Below are 18,904 nucleotides of genomic sequence, written 5' to 3' on the forward strand. Positions count from 1 at the left end.
TCAAGGCTACTTTATCTCAAGGAGAGTATTTTAAAGGTGATTAAAAGAGAATTGTTGTAAGTTTTTTAATAAAAGGTTTTTTTTAACAGTTCTTGAAATTTTTGGAACCTCCATTGTATGTTCGGGTTTTTGGTAACATTGGCGATATGTGAACTGCTGGGTACTGATTATTTCTATTATTCTTAATGCTGTACAGTATGTTTGTATTCGTATTTTATTTGTATTTGCTTCATCAAATCAACATATGTGCAAGTAACCTTTTTCACAAAATTATCGATGTATCGAGGGGTAAATCTGTTTCCTGTTAGTTGGCCAACAATGGATCATGTTTATTCCACTTCTCTACTTTTACTTCCGATAATCAATTTTTGTAATGTAAGAAATATTGTTGAAAAATGTTACACAACAAAAGCATGAAAACTGGATAAAGACTATAAGAGGAATTCTTTTTGTTGCACAGGAGCGAGTTGGGAGCATTGCTGCAGCATTATAGGGGTAAAGACACAGGCGGCATCAGCATCTGAAGAAACTCAGATGACTAACAGCTTCTCTCCTCTGCCCACAGCCCAAAGAACCTGCTTTTTACTTGGTGGGAAATTCAAAAAACATTGTTGCCAAAAGTCAGAGTTCATTTACGAACCTAAAAATGAAGGAGGCATTTGTGGAAGCCTAAAAACAGAAGCACAATAGGACACGGCACATCCACGATGCCCCTGATGAAACTTTAGTTTTATTCTCAGTCTTCTGTTTGGATTATATGGGGTACCGGCAGGTCACCAACATTTTATTCTCTCCCTCTTGTAATTTCTTATTACACTTTACAATTACCTAAGTAAGTTTGTTAACTTTTTTTATGCCAGTGTAGTAACAGTTCAGGCTAATCTCTTTTTTTTATATTTAACCTTAGTATGCTCCATTTTGACAGATGTCAGAATATTGTAAATAGAATAAAAAACGTAAATTAGATGTACCGTATATAATCATGTACTAGGCTGACCCACCTTTTAAGGCGACCGACTTTTAAGTTGACCACTTCTTAAGGCAATTCAATATGTAGATCAATTTGATATTTTACACAAACTCATTAATTTGGTTATATTGCATTTGAGCGGTATTACTTTAATACTCGTAGTTTCTGTTATTTTTGTGATGAAATTTAAACTTTTTTTCTATATTGTGGTCGCCCTTTTGAACCCTCCCTGATATTTACTACGCGGTGAGGCATTTGTACTCCATCAACATTAATTATTTCCAGAGACATAATTTTGTCTATTTTTCCAGCGCATCGCGCACAAAAGCAAGGGAACGATGGGAGCACCAGAACTCTGCTCACATCATGTCGCTTCGAACCGCAAGCTGCAAGTAGTAAGTCTGTGATAAGCGGAATACCGCTACACTTTCCACTCACAGGACGGAAGGACAATCTTGACTGCTTTTATATAGTAAGAAAGAAGAAGAAGATATCGCACAGTCTGGAGTAGAAAATCATCTTTTACCTGGAAAAAACGGAACTACAAATACCATCGTGCATTGCAAAATGGACAGGGCGTGTGTGAAACTCCGCGCCTGCGTAGCACTCACGGGACGGAAGGACAATCCCAACCGCTTTTATATAGAAGGATAAGTCGGGTCTTGAAATCTGGCCCCGACTTTTACGCCCGTTCAAAAATGTGACACTTAAATTTATTTATTTATTTTTTTTGTCTCCTCCAATCTCACATCAGTTTCTCAGACGCATTAAATTTTGTTGCAGCACCGCAGTTACCATGCAACGACATTTAATTTAAACACAGCTTCATATTTTCTTCTGATTGAATGCCCCATCGTAGATACAATACAATACAATACAATTTATTTTTGTACAGCCCAAAATCACACAAGTAGTGCAGCAATGGGCTTTAACAGGCCCTGCCTCTTGATAGCCTCCCAGCCTTGACTCTCTAAGAAGACAAGGAAAAACACCCAAAAAAGCCCTTGTAGGGAAAAAATGGAAGAAACCTTAGGAAAGGCGGTTCAAAGAGAGACTCCTTTCCAGGTAGGCTGGGCGTGCAGTGGGTGTCAAAAATGCACAATACATCCTCAATACAGTATAAAAATAAAAAATGTACAAGTATGGAGCAGAATTTAACAGTTGATGATATCACATAATATGATTTGGATTCGATAAGGCATGCTCTTACGATAAAGGTGTATGAGGGTGTGAGATACAAAAAACACAAATCAGTGCAAATGCTGTTTTGAAAATAGTTCAGGTATTACTGTGTGGTCACTTAGGCACAATAGAGAGAGACAGAGAGAGATAGAGAGATTAGGAGCACACGCTGATACAGCGCATTACCGCACCCACATAGAAGAAAAAGGCCGTGTGCTCCATGGTTACTCTCTCAGGTGGGCGTTAGCATATCATAATCCCTTGTACCAGTAACATGAGTATTCTGCATTTGACTTATACGACACACATTATAAAATACCAGAAATTATACTGTAAAATCAAGTCCCGACTTATCCGCAAGTATATATAGTAATGTAACTATATTTCACCTATATTTCATTCAACAATTTTTATGTTTGTTATTTATGAGTTATTAAGGGTCTATTAAGTTGTTAAGTTATTACACTAATTAAGTTCACTTAACTTAAGCCTATTAAGTTATTCATTTAACTTATTAAGTAATTAAGTTAAGTTCCTATTATTATTAAGAGATACAGCGTTTAAACTTATTGTTCATATTGTTAGTCACATTGCAGTTACACTATATTAGGTTGTGTTTACTGACCAGGACCAAGTGTCGGTGTATAGTCATTCCATTGAGAGGGGACCTGCTGTGTTGTTTTCCATCACTACAGACTCTCGCACATTATTTCTGAGACAAGCATTTCCACTTTCAAAAGCAGATTCCTCTGTCAGTGCAACACCAAAGTTGTTCCAGCTAAAAATGCACAGCATCAATCTTAAGGGAACTTGTAAACTTTATGTACTCGTCAGATTTAAAATGCTGGTTACCAACATAAGTGCTGCCACGGCATATAAAAAATGTCATCCTTTTATCTCTTTTGATTTACTTCATTACGGTTCATCAGTGGGAAAGCTGTTGAAACTCAAGCAAGGATTTACAATATGAACAGAAAGGGACAATGCAGAAGCTCTTCTATCGTGATTCTGCCAATGTTAAGGATAACTGGAAGAGAGCTTATCCATCAATAACGCCTCGCAGAAGGAAAATACAGAAAATATTGTACAAGTGACTAATTGACATTGCTGTAGCAATATGTCTTTAATGGAAAACAGCAGAAAAACCTGAGACGACCCCAAAAACAACAATCAAGTCAGTGAAACACTAAAGTATTGGTATCAATTTCAGCAGCTGTTGGATTTCATTCAAGGCGCTAATTTCTGCCGGTAATGGAAAATACAGTAGGGCTCAACTGAGTTTGAGACGCCTGGTATAGCTGCTCACCTCTTAACTCACATTGCATCGCGTTATTTTTTTTTTTGACAACAAATTCAATTAAAATTAAGTCGAATGAAATATGTTCATTTAGCACCTGTATGTGATTACCAACTTAAAAAATGACAGGAATCAAAACCTGCAACCACTGTGTGGCCCTCTAGGATATGAATGTGAGACCCCTATCCTAAGACTTAACAAGGCAGTGTAGCCGGAACCCTTACCCAGCTGGGACGCCCTGACTATGGAGGAGAGTATTTTCAGGACAGTTTCTGCTCCGGGCTGACAGAGAGCATTCCCCTTAGTTTCCCAGTGGGGCCATGGGCCATGAGCATGGCAGCTCAACCCTGTTGGACCCAATGGCCACTGCCAGGCCACTTTCACCAAGCCTAGAAGTGTTGCCAAAAGAAGCTTGTTGGGCACCTGGAGTCCTTTCTGGTGCCATATAAAGGGAGCCAATCCTCACCATTAAAAGGCCAAAGTCGGGAGGAAGAGGACAAAGCCTGAGGAGGAGTGGAGGGAGAAGGACTGGCAGCAAGAAGGGACTTTATTGGGCTGTAAGCCTTGTGTCTTGGTGTGTGGTGATTTGTGCGTTTTACTGTAAATAAATGCATGTAGTCTGGCAAACCTGTCTAGAGGTAGGCCTAAGCGAAGGTTTATGGATGTGGTAAGAGAGGACATGCAGGTGATGGGTGTGACAGAACAAGATACAGAAGACAAAAAGATATGGAAGAAGATGATCCGCTGTGGCAACCCCTAACGGGAGCAGACGAAAGAAGAAGAAGTGTGGCAAACCTGCCTCCTGCCTGTCTGTGTCTGGGTTGGCTTCCACAGCAGCTACTGGCCAAAAATACGCCAGCCGGAATTATATTCAATGTTTTTATGCTTTTTTTATTTATTTATTTATTTTTTGTGTATTATAAAAATTACAAAAAAATTTCACCCAAGAATTTGTAAAGGAAGAAACAAATGGAATGCCACATGCAGGCATAAAAACAAGCTCTGAGTTCATAGATGTTTAAAATAGAAGAGTCAGATGTGCTTCAAGCCCTTTGAAGACTAATAAAACGCCTGGACCTGATGGGATTTTACCAATTGATTGGACTGAAAGAAATAAAAGATGTCATCTATAAACCCTTATTAGGCATATTTAAGCAGTCACTTGAGATAACACAAGTACCAGAGGACTGGAAAATTTCAAATATGACTGCAGTCTTGAATAATGGAGACAAAATGTACCCTGGTAATTACAGACCAATTAAGTCTGTCTTCTGTACCATGGAAAACTATGGAAACTATAATAAGAAAGAAATTAGAAGTACCTACATGAGAGCAACATAATAAATAACAGCATGAGAGGAAGACCTTGCCAAACCAATATGTTAGGCTTTTTTGAGCAGGCTACTGCAGTAATTTACAAAAGAAAAGATTACAAAATAATTTAATTAGACTTTCAAAAAACCTTTGATTCAGTCCTACACCAAAGATTAATTCTGAAACTAGAAGCTGTAGGCATTAGAGGTAACCTAGAAAATGAAATTTCAATGGAAGCTGGTTATCTGGCAGAAGATAAAGAGTACAGGCAGGTAAGAGATGAATGCTCCATGTGGAGTGAGGTCATCAGTGGAGTACCTCAGGGTCTGTCCTAGGCCCGTTACTTTTTCTGATATATATAAATTAGTAAACCTGTAAAAATTCACAGAAGACACCAAAACTGGAGGAGTGGCAGACACTGAGGAGACAGCAAAAACAAGCTTTAGCACTGGGTGAACACTTGGAAAATGCAGTGTAACACAACGGCAACAGGAACATCTTTAAATTTATAAAATCCAACATCTGTCTGTCTGTATGTCTGTCTGCTTTTCACGCGAGAACTACTTAACGGATTTAGTTAGGGTTTTTTTTCTAGAATTTGCTTGAATATTCTGGTTAATTTTGCAACCTCTCTCATAGTGCTAAGTATCATAGTTCGCTTGCATTAACGATTTATTTGCGCGTATCCGAGAGAAATGCAGTAGGCCGAGGGGATGGGGACAGGGCATCCTCACTCACGTGTCAGCCTTGGGGCGTGTCTTACATCTGCTTAGCAAGCGAACGAGAGAACGAGATGTAGATTGAATTTTTTTTTCTAGACTTTGCTTGAATTTTCCGGGTGATTTTGCAACTTCTCTCATTGCACTAAGAATCATAATTCACTTGTAGGAGCGATATATTCGCGTTAATCCGAGACAGAGTCTGCAGGCCGAGGGGAGGGGGAAGCATAACGTCAAGAGTGGGGAGCCAGGCATGGCCCTTCTCACTGTCCTTTTTCATTACGTGAGTGGAGCCGTGGAGCAAGGCTAGTCAATTATAAATACAAGATGGGAGACACTGTACTAAAGAAAGAGACCGCTGAAAAGGAATTAGTGGTTTATGATGACACAACATTTTCCATCATTCGTGCAATTCAAAATGCTGATAAAATGTTAGGTTATTTCATTAAAACTTCTAAATACATATCAATGAATGTTATGCGCAGGGTATATGAACTACTGAGACCCCATCTTGAGTATTGTAAGCAGTTCTGGTCACCACGCTACAAAAAACACATAGCAGCACTTGAAGCTGGGCAGAGAAAAGAAACCAAGTACATCCCAGGGCTGAAGAACATGTTGTACTCGGTCCAACTTCAACAATAAAAACTGTTTCGTCTCAAGCAGAGGTGACTGAGTGGGGACGTAATTAGCTTTTCAACATTTTCAAAGGCATTGATAAAGTAGATCGAGTTGAATTCTTTCAACTAAACAGGAAATCACGATGGCAAGGACACCAGTCGAAATTATGGGGAAAGTGCAGTCAGGATAGAAGCCGGGAAGAACTTTTTTACACAAAGAGTTGTGGGGAATCTAGAAGAAACTACTGAGGTGAACAATTGAACCTTGACAACCTTTAAAAAGTATCTGGATGAGATATTGGGACAGCTTAGCTTTTAGACTGAATGGTCTCCTCTCGTTTGTCAAATCTCTTAATTTCTATTAATATATAGAAATAATATATATACTGTATATAAAAAATATAATTTAGTATATATATATATTCTGTTATATAGAAGGCTAGCATAAAAATTCATAAGTGTCCAGTTTCAGTCTAAATCAGGGTTGAGAGAAACTAGAACCTATCCTGATTTACAAAGCAAATATCATATTGACACTCAGTACATTTATTTGCTTTATTTTTAAAATGAGCCATGTACTAATTCCCAAAAGTAACTGTAATTTTTTTTCACAATACTGAAGCTGTTTAATTATGACTAGAGCACAGTCCATCTAACTATGTCCAGGCAATGTAACATTTTAACTCACAAGTGAAATGATACCAACTAACAACCAAAAGAGCTGAGAAACTGAACCTGAACAATCACTTCCAGTGAGGTACTCATTTCAAATGAGTTTGATGAATTGAGTGGTCACCTCTTGTTTGTAAAATCTATGGTACTTCTTATATTCTACTTCAATCTTTTCATCAATCACTAAGGCTAGCCAATTTGTATCCAGTCATCCATCCATTCATTTATTAAGGCTTGTCTTTATACTGTACAATGGCAAGAAAAAGTATGTGAACTCTTTGAAATGACTTGGTTTTCGGCATTAATCGGTCTGACTGTCATCTAAGTCACAAGTATACACAAACACAATATGTATACGCTAATAACAAACAAACAATTGTAATCCTTTATGTCCTTATTGTACATAACCATCAGACATTCATAGCGCGCTGTGGAAAAAGCAAGTGACCCCTTAGAATTAATAAACGGCAAAATGTCTTTGGCAGAAATAACCTCTAACAAGTGCCCCTGATAACTGCAGTTCACACCTGCATAATGATCAGGCGCAATTTTAGACCATTCTCCTTTACAGAACTGCTTTATCTCTGCCATATTTTTAACATAACTGTATGAACTGCTCTCTTGAGGTCATTCTACAGCACCTCTGTTGGGTTAAGGTCTGGGCTCTGCCGGAGCCACTCCAAAATGGAGACTGGTCTTTTTTTAAGCCATTTTGTAGCACATTTACTTTAATATTTAGTGTCATTGTCCTGCTGCATCACCCAACCTCTTCTGTGCTTCACCTGTCACACAGCCACTCTGAGAGGGTGCCAGGGTACCAGTTCATCACAGGGCATGCATACACAGACTTCTACACCAAAGTCACCAGTTAATCTAATTTTCATGGTTTTTGATGTGTAAAGAAATCACACTACCCTTGTACAATAAACACAAAAAGGAAAAGAATGAATACTCCACACAGAGAGGTATTGATTTGGGAACTAAACACTGAAGTATGGAGCCATGAGGTTATCAATCAGTCAATCAAACAATCAATCAGTATTTATTTAATAAAATTTCATTTCCACAATGCTACATTACTAGAGCACTTTTTTACAGCAGACAGACTCTGAGCACTGAAGCATGTAACTAAATCTAGATATATTGTGCAGCACTCCAGCAGATAAAGATGAATATTAATAATGACTTGATATTTATAGAGGATATATTAAAAGGGATAGACATGATCGGATAGATAAGAAGAAAGGAAGGAAGGGATTTGGATTTTTGCAAATAACATAGCATTCTAAAACCTGCCTAATCTTATTTAGGCCTGGTTTGGAGGGGTCCTTCGCCATTCCCTGGGTTCCTGGACCCAAGACAGGACCCGTTCCTGGGCAGGATGCCAGTGCATCAGAGAATCCAGCCATGCACACACCCATACAGATAAATTATACCCTTTCCGGAAACACTTTACATTAAGTGTCCATAATTACACTGTCACTACTATGTAATAACCTGTATAAGTACAGTGTAACTACGAGTTATTACTCCATACTTACTGTGTAATACAAAGTAACATTATAGTTAATTACTCAGTTGTCATTGTTATTCCACAGTTTATATAATTACAATGTAACAATTTATCACTGATCCAAAAACAAGTGTACTTACATGGTTACATTGTATCTGTACTTTCAAAATGTAATAAAAATATCAGGGTATGTAACTACAACTATGTAACAGATGTTCCATGGTCTGGGCATTTGTAATGGAGAATTGCAGTGATAACTGCATAGGTTTTTGATGATATTTCAAGCATGAGTGCTGGTATGTTTGTCAGTGGGCCCTGCAATGGGATGGCTCCCCATCCTGGGCTGTTTCCTGCCTCACGCTTTCACACATATGGCCACGTAACCCAACCTACATGTCCATGGGATGTGGCAGTAAAACCCATGAAGAAGACATACAGAGACATGGGTAGAACGTACAAATTTTACACACATATCTCCAAACAGAATTCCATCTCAGGATAATGGATCTGTGAGGCAAAAGCGTTAACCATTTTGCAAAGGTGTTTTTACCATTTACAAAAGATCTTGAAATATCATCGAAAACCAATGCGTTATCACTGCAATTCTCCATTACAATTGCCCAGACCATGAAAACATCTGTTACATAGTTGTAATTACATACCCTGATATTTTTATTACATTTTGAAAGTACAGATACATCGTAACTATGTAAGTACACTTGTTTTTTTGGATCAGTGATAAATTGTTACATTGTAATTATATAAACTGTGGAATAACAATGACAACTGAGTAATTAACTAGTGTTACTTTGTATTACACAGTAAGTATGGAGTAATAACTCGTAGTTACACTGTACTTATACAGGTAATTACATAGTAGTTACAGTGTAATTATGGACACTTAATGTAAAGTGTTACCCAATTTCCTATTAACACAACACAGGTAGAGTGACACAGAGGTTAAGGCTTTGGACTTCAAACTCCGAGGATGTGGATTCAAATCCCACTATTCACACTGGGTTACTATGAGCAAGTCACTTCACCTGCCGCCTGTGCTCCAATTGGGAAGAAAACAAAGAGAAATAAAAACAATTATACCTTAAATATTCTAAGTCACCTTGGATAAAGGTGTCAATAATAAGTAATAATAAGACGCATGTGAAAGAAAAGCCCACACAGATATGAAGATAATAATCAGTCCAAGGATTTGAACCCACAATTCAAGATCTGTGAGGCAGCAGTATAAGTGAAGAAAGTATTACTAAAGATATTGAGCAGTGCAATAAACATCTCAGCGCAGCAGGAAACAGAAGTATATTCTCTATAGTAATAGTTTTTTTTTTTCTTTCTAGAAACCTATAGATCATTCACAAATTCAGCCATCTGTTAATAATGAAAGGCCCTACAGTTATTTTTTTAATAGTTAGGTGTTCAGTGAAAATAATAAGTGACATAACATCTGCCGTTCCTAAACTGCTGGCACACACTTTCCTGATTTATTTGCATAAACAATGAATATCAAGCCATTGCATGGAGGCATTGCTAAATATGAGACTACAGCTCAACTGTTGAGCTACGAGATTACAGCTCAACCTTCAGTAAACCACAGATGACAATCGATATATACAGACGTTAAACGTTAAGGGCTGTTTTCTGTTCATTACATCTTAATGCCACACAACAGAAGGCGCAAACCCACCGGAATTCTCATGTGTGAGGGTACTATGTCAGTGGCCTGGGCTGGAAATCCTGTTGTTCCTAATTAACGACTTATTACACTATCATGCAGTAACTTTCAACCAATTTATGTGTTATATGATGCACCTCTTGCTTCAGGGCTGCCTTATCACATTTAGGATTACCACCTATGAAAAAAGAACTGTTTTATTTTTAGAAAACTTACACCCTAGGCTGGTACCATCTGCCCAATAAACGCAACCTGTTTCACCTTAACATTCACATCAATGCATAAGGCTCATTGTCTGCAAGATGCAGCTATATACATCTATTTAAAGCTTCCAACTCAAGTAGCTAAACATTTCAAGCAAACTGAACAATGAACTCCATATTTCCAACATTTTATAGCCCTGTCAGATTAAACTGTCGTACATTTGTGTACAGCGTCTCTGTGAGTTAATGAGGGGAAGTGAAATGTTAACCTTATTACTTGCAGAGCGATACCTCTCCCACTAGGCCACCATCCTTGAAGATCTAGAATCCTCTTTGCTTTCTCATCAAAATCGTTTAAGCTAGTGTGGCTTATTGAGCTGTACACCACAAAGCTGCTGGTTCATTCCCTACTGCTTTCCCCATTTCTTCTAAAGTGACAGGCTTCAAGCAGATAACACTTTGAGGCATGGATGCTTTCAAAGTTTTGCCTAATAAATGCAACTATAGATGACAAAGCTACGTTTTAAGACTAAAATACAGATGGTATAACTCATTTAACAACTATACAAACTCTCAGTTTGGTGTTTTGCCGCAAGCATATTATTTTTCAAAAGCAGTTGAGCTTAGAGCTGAGTTAGTCATAATCCTTATCATTATTCATTTCAGAAGAGGAGTCTCAAGTTTTCTAATACCAGCATATGTTCTTTAATATCTTAAGGGTATTGATTCCTAACAATAGACCCTTCAAGATATGTAAGCACACAGCACCCAGTTGAAGAACCTCTAATTAGCATCAATTGACCCGATTCTGTGTACACTGTCTGCATTTTCCGGAATCCTCCTTCTATTCTCTATCACTGTATGTGCAGCACACTCATGGCCTCAAGGGCGGAATCAGGTCTGGGTGCCTTCTGAGGCCATCCCCTCCCTGTTCACGAGAGAAACCAATCAGATCCGATTGCAAAGCTTGCCAGCAGCTACGTAAAGTTTCCAAAATCATTTCAAGGTTGTCTGTAGTTAGTGAACCACCGCTGGCTTGAGGGCTGCTAAAAGCAGGGAACTGACTAAAACCCGGGCGAGTCATCTTACCTGCCAGCATTCCAAAAACTTAAGACTTTGGATAAATTGATACATACGACAATGAAAATGTTACTACTGTTTTAAAAGACTAATGAGGACAAACAAAACCAAACATTTACCTCATTCGCTAAGTATACAGTAGCTAATAATTACAAATGTTGCATTTTGACTTCTTTATAGAATACAAAATATAAAATGGCAGTTTTATTAAGTATTTATTTAAAAAAAAGAATTTTGACATACTCTTATTGGTTGAAATGCTACAAAAACTGGTATTTGATGTATGCATATGCTTTACTAAAACTCTGCTATTATAAAAATGAAATATAAAGGAAATCCAGATGTTCATTTCAAATTCATCACATGCATATTTCTCAAAATTAGTTTTCCAGCAAGGAAAAAAAAAAAATAAAAAGCAGTAAGTTAACATCCATTCATCCATTTTCAAACTTGTTCAAATTAAATTATATACAGGTAAAGGGCTTCAGCCCCACACAATCTTATAATGAAATGTATATATATCAAATGATCAGATTCTGCATTTATTAACCACTACTGAACACAAACGAGCGGAATCGGCCGAAAACTCCTTCAGAAAAACTTCATTTACTGAGAATGCACTGTCTTAAGTATTTTCTACAGCACAGCACTGCCATTTGCTTGGGTACTGTCTTGACGGATGACGATAATACCATCAAATACTATTGCTCTAAGGGAAATAATAGCCAAGTTGCAACCTTTAAAGATGCACAAGGGTATAGTAACTGAGAGGAAAGAAACACTTGACCTTAAAGGTATAGAACAGGAGAGGGCAAAATGAAGATGACTGGCCGATAATTAGAATGTTTAAATGGTCCAGATCAATGGAACATATTTTCCCTTTTTGTTGGCTATAGGGATGTGTAAATTACTTAGATTGTAAAACTAGGAAATGTAAAGTCGATAGTCTCCAATTATACGAGGCAGGTAACAACAGGTTCCCGGCTATCCGTTTTGCATGCTAAGTCGAAGCCATAGGGTGAGTCTCTGTTGTATTTTGTTTTCTTGGCTTAGGCAGCTTGCTTCTTTTTACCTCAGATTGGTGCTCTTATTTGCACGCATATTTTAAAGCAGCTGTTGAAATCGGTCTATCTAACGTGTTTGTTCTAAAGAATATCTTTATTTCCACAAACAAATAAAAGCAAAGTTGTACGGCGATTGCTAAAGATTCCTGCAAGTGACATAAGCTTCCTGGTGCCCTTCGTTGCAGTCTCCGTCGCATCAACGGACCTGTTTTGCGAAAAAATAACACCGAGAAAGTTTGATATAAATACGATATAAACAAAGACGAGAGAATGAGCAATTTGGTGAAGAGACCACCGCTTTTGTACATTTGCAGTTATCAGATATATTAAATGAACGCTAGTAACGCTTTACGTTTCCAGAATACCGTGCATTTGACGCGGGTGTATTTTAAAAGGAAATCAATTTTTCCTTTGATATGAAGTTTAGAGAGACACTATGAACACGCGCTTGTGTTTCTTTCCTCGATTCTACAGAAGTCCACAACCAGAATTGGCGGAGTGGAATAACATCTTTTAACAAAAGATTATCAGCAGTTTTACCTGACGGAGCACTTTCAAAGTAATCCAGGGGAAATAAATTCTCCAACGAGTTGAAAACCACAGTTGCAGGTAATAGTGAGCCCAAATGCACTCTTTATTTTCGGCTTTTCAATCAATAAAAATGTGTAGCTTTGAGACTGAAGTTCACCAACGTGATAATTCCTTTGAAAGAGCACAAAAAATCCGCAGGCAAATGTCGATCAAAATCCCCAATTCAGCACTAGTAAAATAAAGGACAGCTCCGTTTGCGACAGCGGCACTCGCCTCCTCTCGGGTCTCAGGCGCCGTCTCCGCGGCTCACAGTTCTAACCTCGCCAACTGGCAGCGTCCCGGGTTCATTTGCATACAATCACAGCGCCAACCAATCGACAACCCCGGACAGGGAAACAGAGTCATAACAGTCAGCTGTTTTGTTCGATTCTCAGCTCTACAAGGAAAACGCACAGCGAAGCCGGGAGAGAAATGAAAGTGTAGGCACGAAGCCAAGTAGGGGATTTTACTGTCATTTATTATTACATTTGTATGTACAAATACTAACCTACATCATCTATCTTTCAATTGTCATTTTAAATGCGAACAAGATTTGTAATTTAACATCGTGCCTGCCCTAGAACCGGCGACATCGTAAACCGATCAGTTATACGACTGTGGAAGACTAGAGAGTCACAAGATGATTCTGTGAAATCTTCCTTTACACCGTAATCTCCAAATCTGCTTTTCAGGCGGCGGACTCGGTGCACCACCTTTAGATGTATCAGAATAAGAATTGAAAGTGCTTTCTTGCGAGAAATCCTTGGTCACTGAAACGAAACTTTACAAGTGGGCATGAAAAGAGCAGAGCTCATCTACAGTAAACGAATCTCGCTATGCAAGGCACCCAGGCGAGATATCCAAACTAAGATGTGTTAAGAATAGAAAATGTCGCAGAAATCTTGAAGCAGTCTTTAAACGGAATACGAGTCACTGCCCTATTGAATACGTGCCGCTAATCCGCAGTTGATCGATTTGGCCGAGTTATATGTCGGGTTTATTACTATTTCCCAGAAACCTGCGTACATTCCTTCTGACTGTACATTTCAGATAAACATTTTATATATTTTGTGTATGAAGAGCACCTTCTACAGTACGCCATGGCTTTATGTCGTAACGTATTCTGATGTCTGATTCACGCGCAGGGTAAATGATTTTTCTTGGGGTGACATAGCGAGAAAAAGTGGGACATAAACCTGCAACCCGGTAAAGTTCAGCTCTTTAATCAGTGAATCAGCGTTGTATCTCCAAACGGTAAAAGTCCAACATTAAAGAAAAAACTGAAATTGAACTGTTTTTAATGCTAAGTTTACAATAGGGTGACCATGGTGCCAAATAAGACAACTACGCCTATATCCGTATTCCGTGTGTCTTATGTATCTGGTTTTACGATACAATTTTAAGATTTTCTAACTTAGCATCAATATAATTCACCTGTGGTAATAAAGTAAAAGTTACATTCACAAATCATGAATGTGATTATGCAACGACTTGAATACTAAACATTGAAAGTGGAAGTCGAAGCGCAAGAGACACCTAATTTGAACCGCACCCACACCTTTGTTTCTTTCACACTTACAACCGAGGATCCATTAACTGTCTAGCGCCAAAAAAAAAAAACTCTGTCCCCTACAAGGGGTGTAAGACCAAGGCAGAAAGGTAGTGAAAAGTTGAATGATGCCAGGGTGAAAGTGTAAGAAGGGTGAAAGAGTAGGGAGAGACCACCAAAGTAATGGTGACTGAAGCGAAGCAGATACAATACAACAAATGAAAGGGAGAAACAGATATATATACATACTGGATACTATATATCCATCCATCATCCAAACCACTATTTCTTAAGTACAGGGTCACAGGGGTCTGCTGGAGCCAATCCCAGCCAACACAGGGCGCAAGGCAGGAAACAAACCACCGCAGGGCACACACAGACCAAGCACACATTAGGGACAATTTAGAATCACCAATGCACCTAACCTGCCTGTCTTTGGACTGCGGGAGGAAACCAGAGTACCTGGAGGAAACCCATGCAGACATGGGGGGAACATGCAAACTCCACGCAGGGAGGACCCGGAAAGCGAACCCCGGTCTCCTAACCGCAAGGCAGCAGTGCTACCCACTGCGCCACCATGCCACCCTATATATTTATGCATATATATATATATATATATATATATATATATATATATATATATATATATATATATATATATATATATATATATATATATATATATATATATATAAAGAGAGAGAGAGAGAGAGAGAGAGATATGATAGTGATGAATAATCCATCTTCAGAGAAACCTAGAGGGACATGAGAGTGGAAACTGGGAAGGCCATTACGTCAGCAAGTGTGCAGTCTCACATCGAAACACACTGCACTTTGCAGTAGGTAAAATACACCAAGAATGCAAGCACAGTATTTACTATAATATATACAGTATATATACAGTATTATTATATATATACAGTATATATTTACTGTATATATATGCACACACACTCACATACATATACACAAGTCAAATCCCGTTATGGCAAATACCAAAGTAACAAAATTTTCAAAATAACAAATACTTTTTGTTTGCCTGGACAAACGTTCATAGAACATCATGTTTAATGGATTTTGTTTAAACAAAATGAAATTTTTAGTATAAGGAACTTTTTTTCAACCGAAAATGGCCACCAAAGATAATAATTCAACACAAAAAATACTTAATGCCATGCATACACTTTTGCTGAGTCATGGGAACCCTGCAACAGGCAGCTTCTTTCTTGTTTGGTCTCAGGAAGTCTCGGTGAGAGTGTAGGCACAGCATCATACACATAGCCGAATTCTGAGTTAGTGCTCCACTGAGTGTTCAAGTTCATAGTTCTGTCGTGTATGGATATTGTACTGTTCTGATTGTCATAGCGCATCTCAGATTTTTCTTTTCAATGAACAAAAAAAGTGAGAAACGTTGTTGGTTTAGACTGGAAAAAAAAGTTACATCAAATGTTTTATTTTCAAATAAAATGTTTTTTGCATATTAAGAAAAGCTTTTTTATGCAGGTATTGTTAAGGTTGGGTCACAGAGTTGCATGAGAGACAGGAAGGTGAAAAATACAAGTACTATAGTACTGTATAGAGAAGGGAGGTACAGTCTCAAGACTTCATTCAAAATAGGAGCTGTTTTTTCAGCACTCACGTACATGAGATAGGAGCTGCAACACAGTCAGTCATCCTGCTTTAGCTCCCATCTTCAGATTAGAAGAACACCAGCGGCTCAGAATCACCACTGTGGCAGATCAGGAGAGTCAGAGGAAGAGCAGGTCAAAGCCTGGTGTTAAAAATTCTAAACATCTTGCAACAAGCATATCACGCCATACGCCTGATCCTGCAGACGACAACCAATTAATTGCCTTTGGTTTACTGTTCACCAGACACAGCAGAGCAACTGCATGGCTGTCCTTGCATCACCACAATTAGAGACCCTGGTCACAATAGGTTGGGTCACAATAGTATATGTATTTTCCCCATTTTCATTATAATGAAATTTCCATTAATGTAAGATATTTTTGTTTGGTCCCATGAATTCCATTACAATGGGATTACAGATAGATAGATAGATAGATAGATAGATAGATAGATAGATAGATAGATAGATAGATAGATAGATAGATAGATAGATAGATAGATAGATAGATAGATAGATAGATAGATAGATAGATAGATAGATAGATAGATAGATAGATAGATAGATAGATAGATAGATAGATAGAGCGAGCCTTACCTGACCGGGATGCTGACAGGAGGAGGCAGCCTGCTCAGGGCATTGTTTCCCCTCTACCACTAGATTGCAGCCTCCCTGCGTTACAGCAGTGCCTAGGATTACCACAGGGGATCATGGAGGAGGCTGAGAGAGAGAGAGAAGACAAATACAGAGAAGACAGTTCAGAGTATTTCTGTGCTACTATGCTGTATCTGTGCTTGGTACTGTGGGAACCACTTGCTTCATGAGTTTCCCACAAGTGAAACTCTTTGTTTGTTGCAACTTATGTCCATAGCCTGTTAGTGTTGGGTGTTTGGGGAAGCTGGAGCACCCGCTGGTGGCCACAATATATATGCTTATACAGTATCTGCCAAATAATACAAAAAGTTCACGACATGTGTATCGCCCTTATTGAGGCTCGTCAGGTGTACACAAACCTCGGATGTCACCTCCTGTGGCAGAGCCTCTGATGTTGCACCACTACCGCTGGTTCACTTATTTGACAGGGTGAAGATCAGAGTACTACATTCTTAGGTCTGAGATGAAATCTGATTATTTTGGTGATTACCTGCCAGGTAGTGCTTGTGGTTATGCTTTATTATACAGGGTATTCTACCTAACACAAATGTTCTTATATCAATCCTCTTTGTTTTCATGCTTCATATATATTGTAAGTGGAAAATGGGAATCCCTGCTGGGAAGGAAGAGAATTCATCACTCAGATGGGAGGCCAGAGCGGAGCAGTAAACGAATTGGATGGTGGGAAGTAGAAATAACTCTGTACCCGGCCAGTATCATAAATGGACAGACTAACAGCAGCCTAGAATTGGGACCTGTTCCATCCCCTATACACCAGGTGGCAATGGTTCTAATATGCGAGCCTAGTCTGGACACCCGCAGGGGTGCTTGGGATATGGAGTCCAGAAATGCAGCTCTATTGGTGTCCCTATGTACTGAAAAAGGGTCCTGTCGGGGGAGGAGACCCTACTTTTTCTGTAAAGACAGTGTATTTGCTCTGCTGATTGTAATTCTTCATCACTCCAGGGTTTACTGCTGTGCCCTAATGCCCTTTCTATTCCTTGCTCTGTAGACTGGAAGATTGAACACTGTAACACCACTGATGTCACTTCCTGCGTCAGTCCACCTGGACCTGCCTCTTCCTGCCTGAAGAACTTAAGGTCAGAAGATCTGCCTTTTTGAGGCAGTTCTGTTCTGAACTCACATCTGTGAAGATCCATCCATCCATTTTCTAACCCGCTGAATCCGAATACAGGGTCACGGGTGTTCTGCTGGAGCCAATCCCAGCCAACACAGGGCACAAGGCAGGAACAAATCCTGGGCAGGGTGCCAACCCACCACAGAACACACACAAACACACCCACACACCAAGCCCAATTTAGAACCACCAATCCACCTAACCTGCATGTCTTTGGATTGTGGGAGGAAACCGGAGCGCCCGGAGGAAACCCACGCAGACACAAGGAGAACATGCAAACTCCACGCAGAGAGGACCCGGGAAGCAAACCCGTGCCGCCCATCTGTGAAGATGTCCCTGTAATTGTTGCATGTTGTCTGTTGTTTACATCCTATTTAATTTAATGGAGTTATATGGTACCCCAATTCTTTATTATGGTCTCTTTTTTTTTGTCTCGTTGTATATACTGTGTGTGTGCGTGTGTGTGTGTGTGTATATATATATATATATATATATATATATATATTTACTGTATATATGTATATTCTGTACATATTGTCCACAGAAAAGGGTTGTAGATTAAGCCAGTTGAATCGCAAAACAGGTACTTCCAAAATCTGGTTATTGACAAGAGTTATAATATATAATACTATAGCTTAACATTCTTAAACCCAGTTAATGAAATTTAAAGTCATGGGAGGAGTGACGGATCCTATCTTGGGGTTCCATACAGCCCAAAGCAGTAAAAAGCCCTAGACAGGTCCATAGTGCATTGCCTGGGCCTACTCATGATAATACCCACACTCACACTGACATACACAGCCAGTATAGAACCTCAAGTTAGCCTGACAAACACGTCTTTAGGAATGTTGGAGGAAAACCCAGAGGAAAAATTCACAGAAGCACATGGACAAAAGCTGCACATGCCACATAGACAATGACCAAAGGTGGGACTCAAACCAAGGACACTGGATCGGTGAGGTGTAATATTTTCTTAATCATTAAGTATTCATTATTCTTTCACTTTGTACTTGTTATACAAGTGTTTATCAGCCTGTACAAGTGG

The 18,904-nt window shown here is 38.9% G+C and overlaps 1 protein-coding gene across 2 annotated transcripts in view; it reads right to left on the reverse strand.

The window, feature by feature from the left end:
• Positions 1–13,141, reverse strand: part of fstl5 (follistatin-like 5) — a 1,124,912-nt gene extending 1,111,771 nt beyond the window's left edge. Inside the window, exon 1 of one of the 2 annotated variants that reach the window (XM_039750328.1) lies at positions 12,862–13,141. The gene's annotated coding sequence lies outside the window, so the exon portion shown is untranslated. The remainder of the gene's footprint in view (positions 1–12,861) is intronic. The other variant, XM_039750329.1, reaches the window with a different exon arrangement.
• Positions 13,142–18,904: the final 5,763 nt, after the last annotated feature.

Source organism: Polypterus senegalus, chromosome 4 (genome assembly GCF_016835505.1).
Source record: "Polypterus senegalus isolate Bchr_013 chromosome 4, ASM1683550v1, whole genome shotgun sequence".
NCBI lineage: Eukaryota > Metazoa > Chordata > Cladistia > Polypteriformes > Polypteridae > Polypterus > Polypterus senegalus.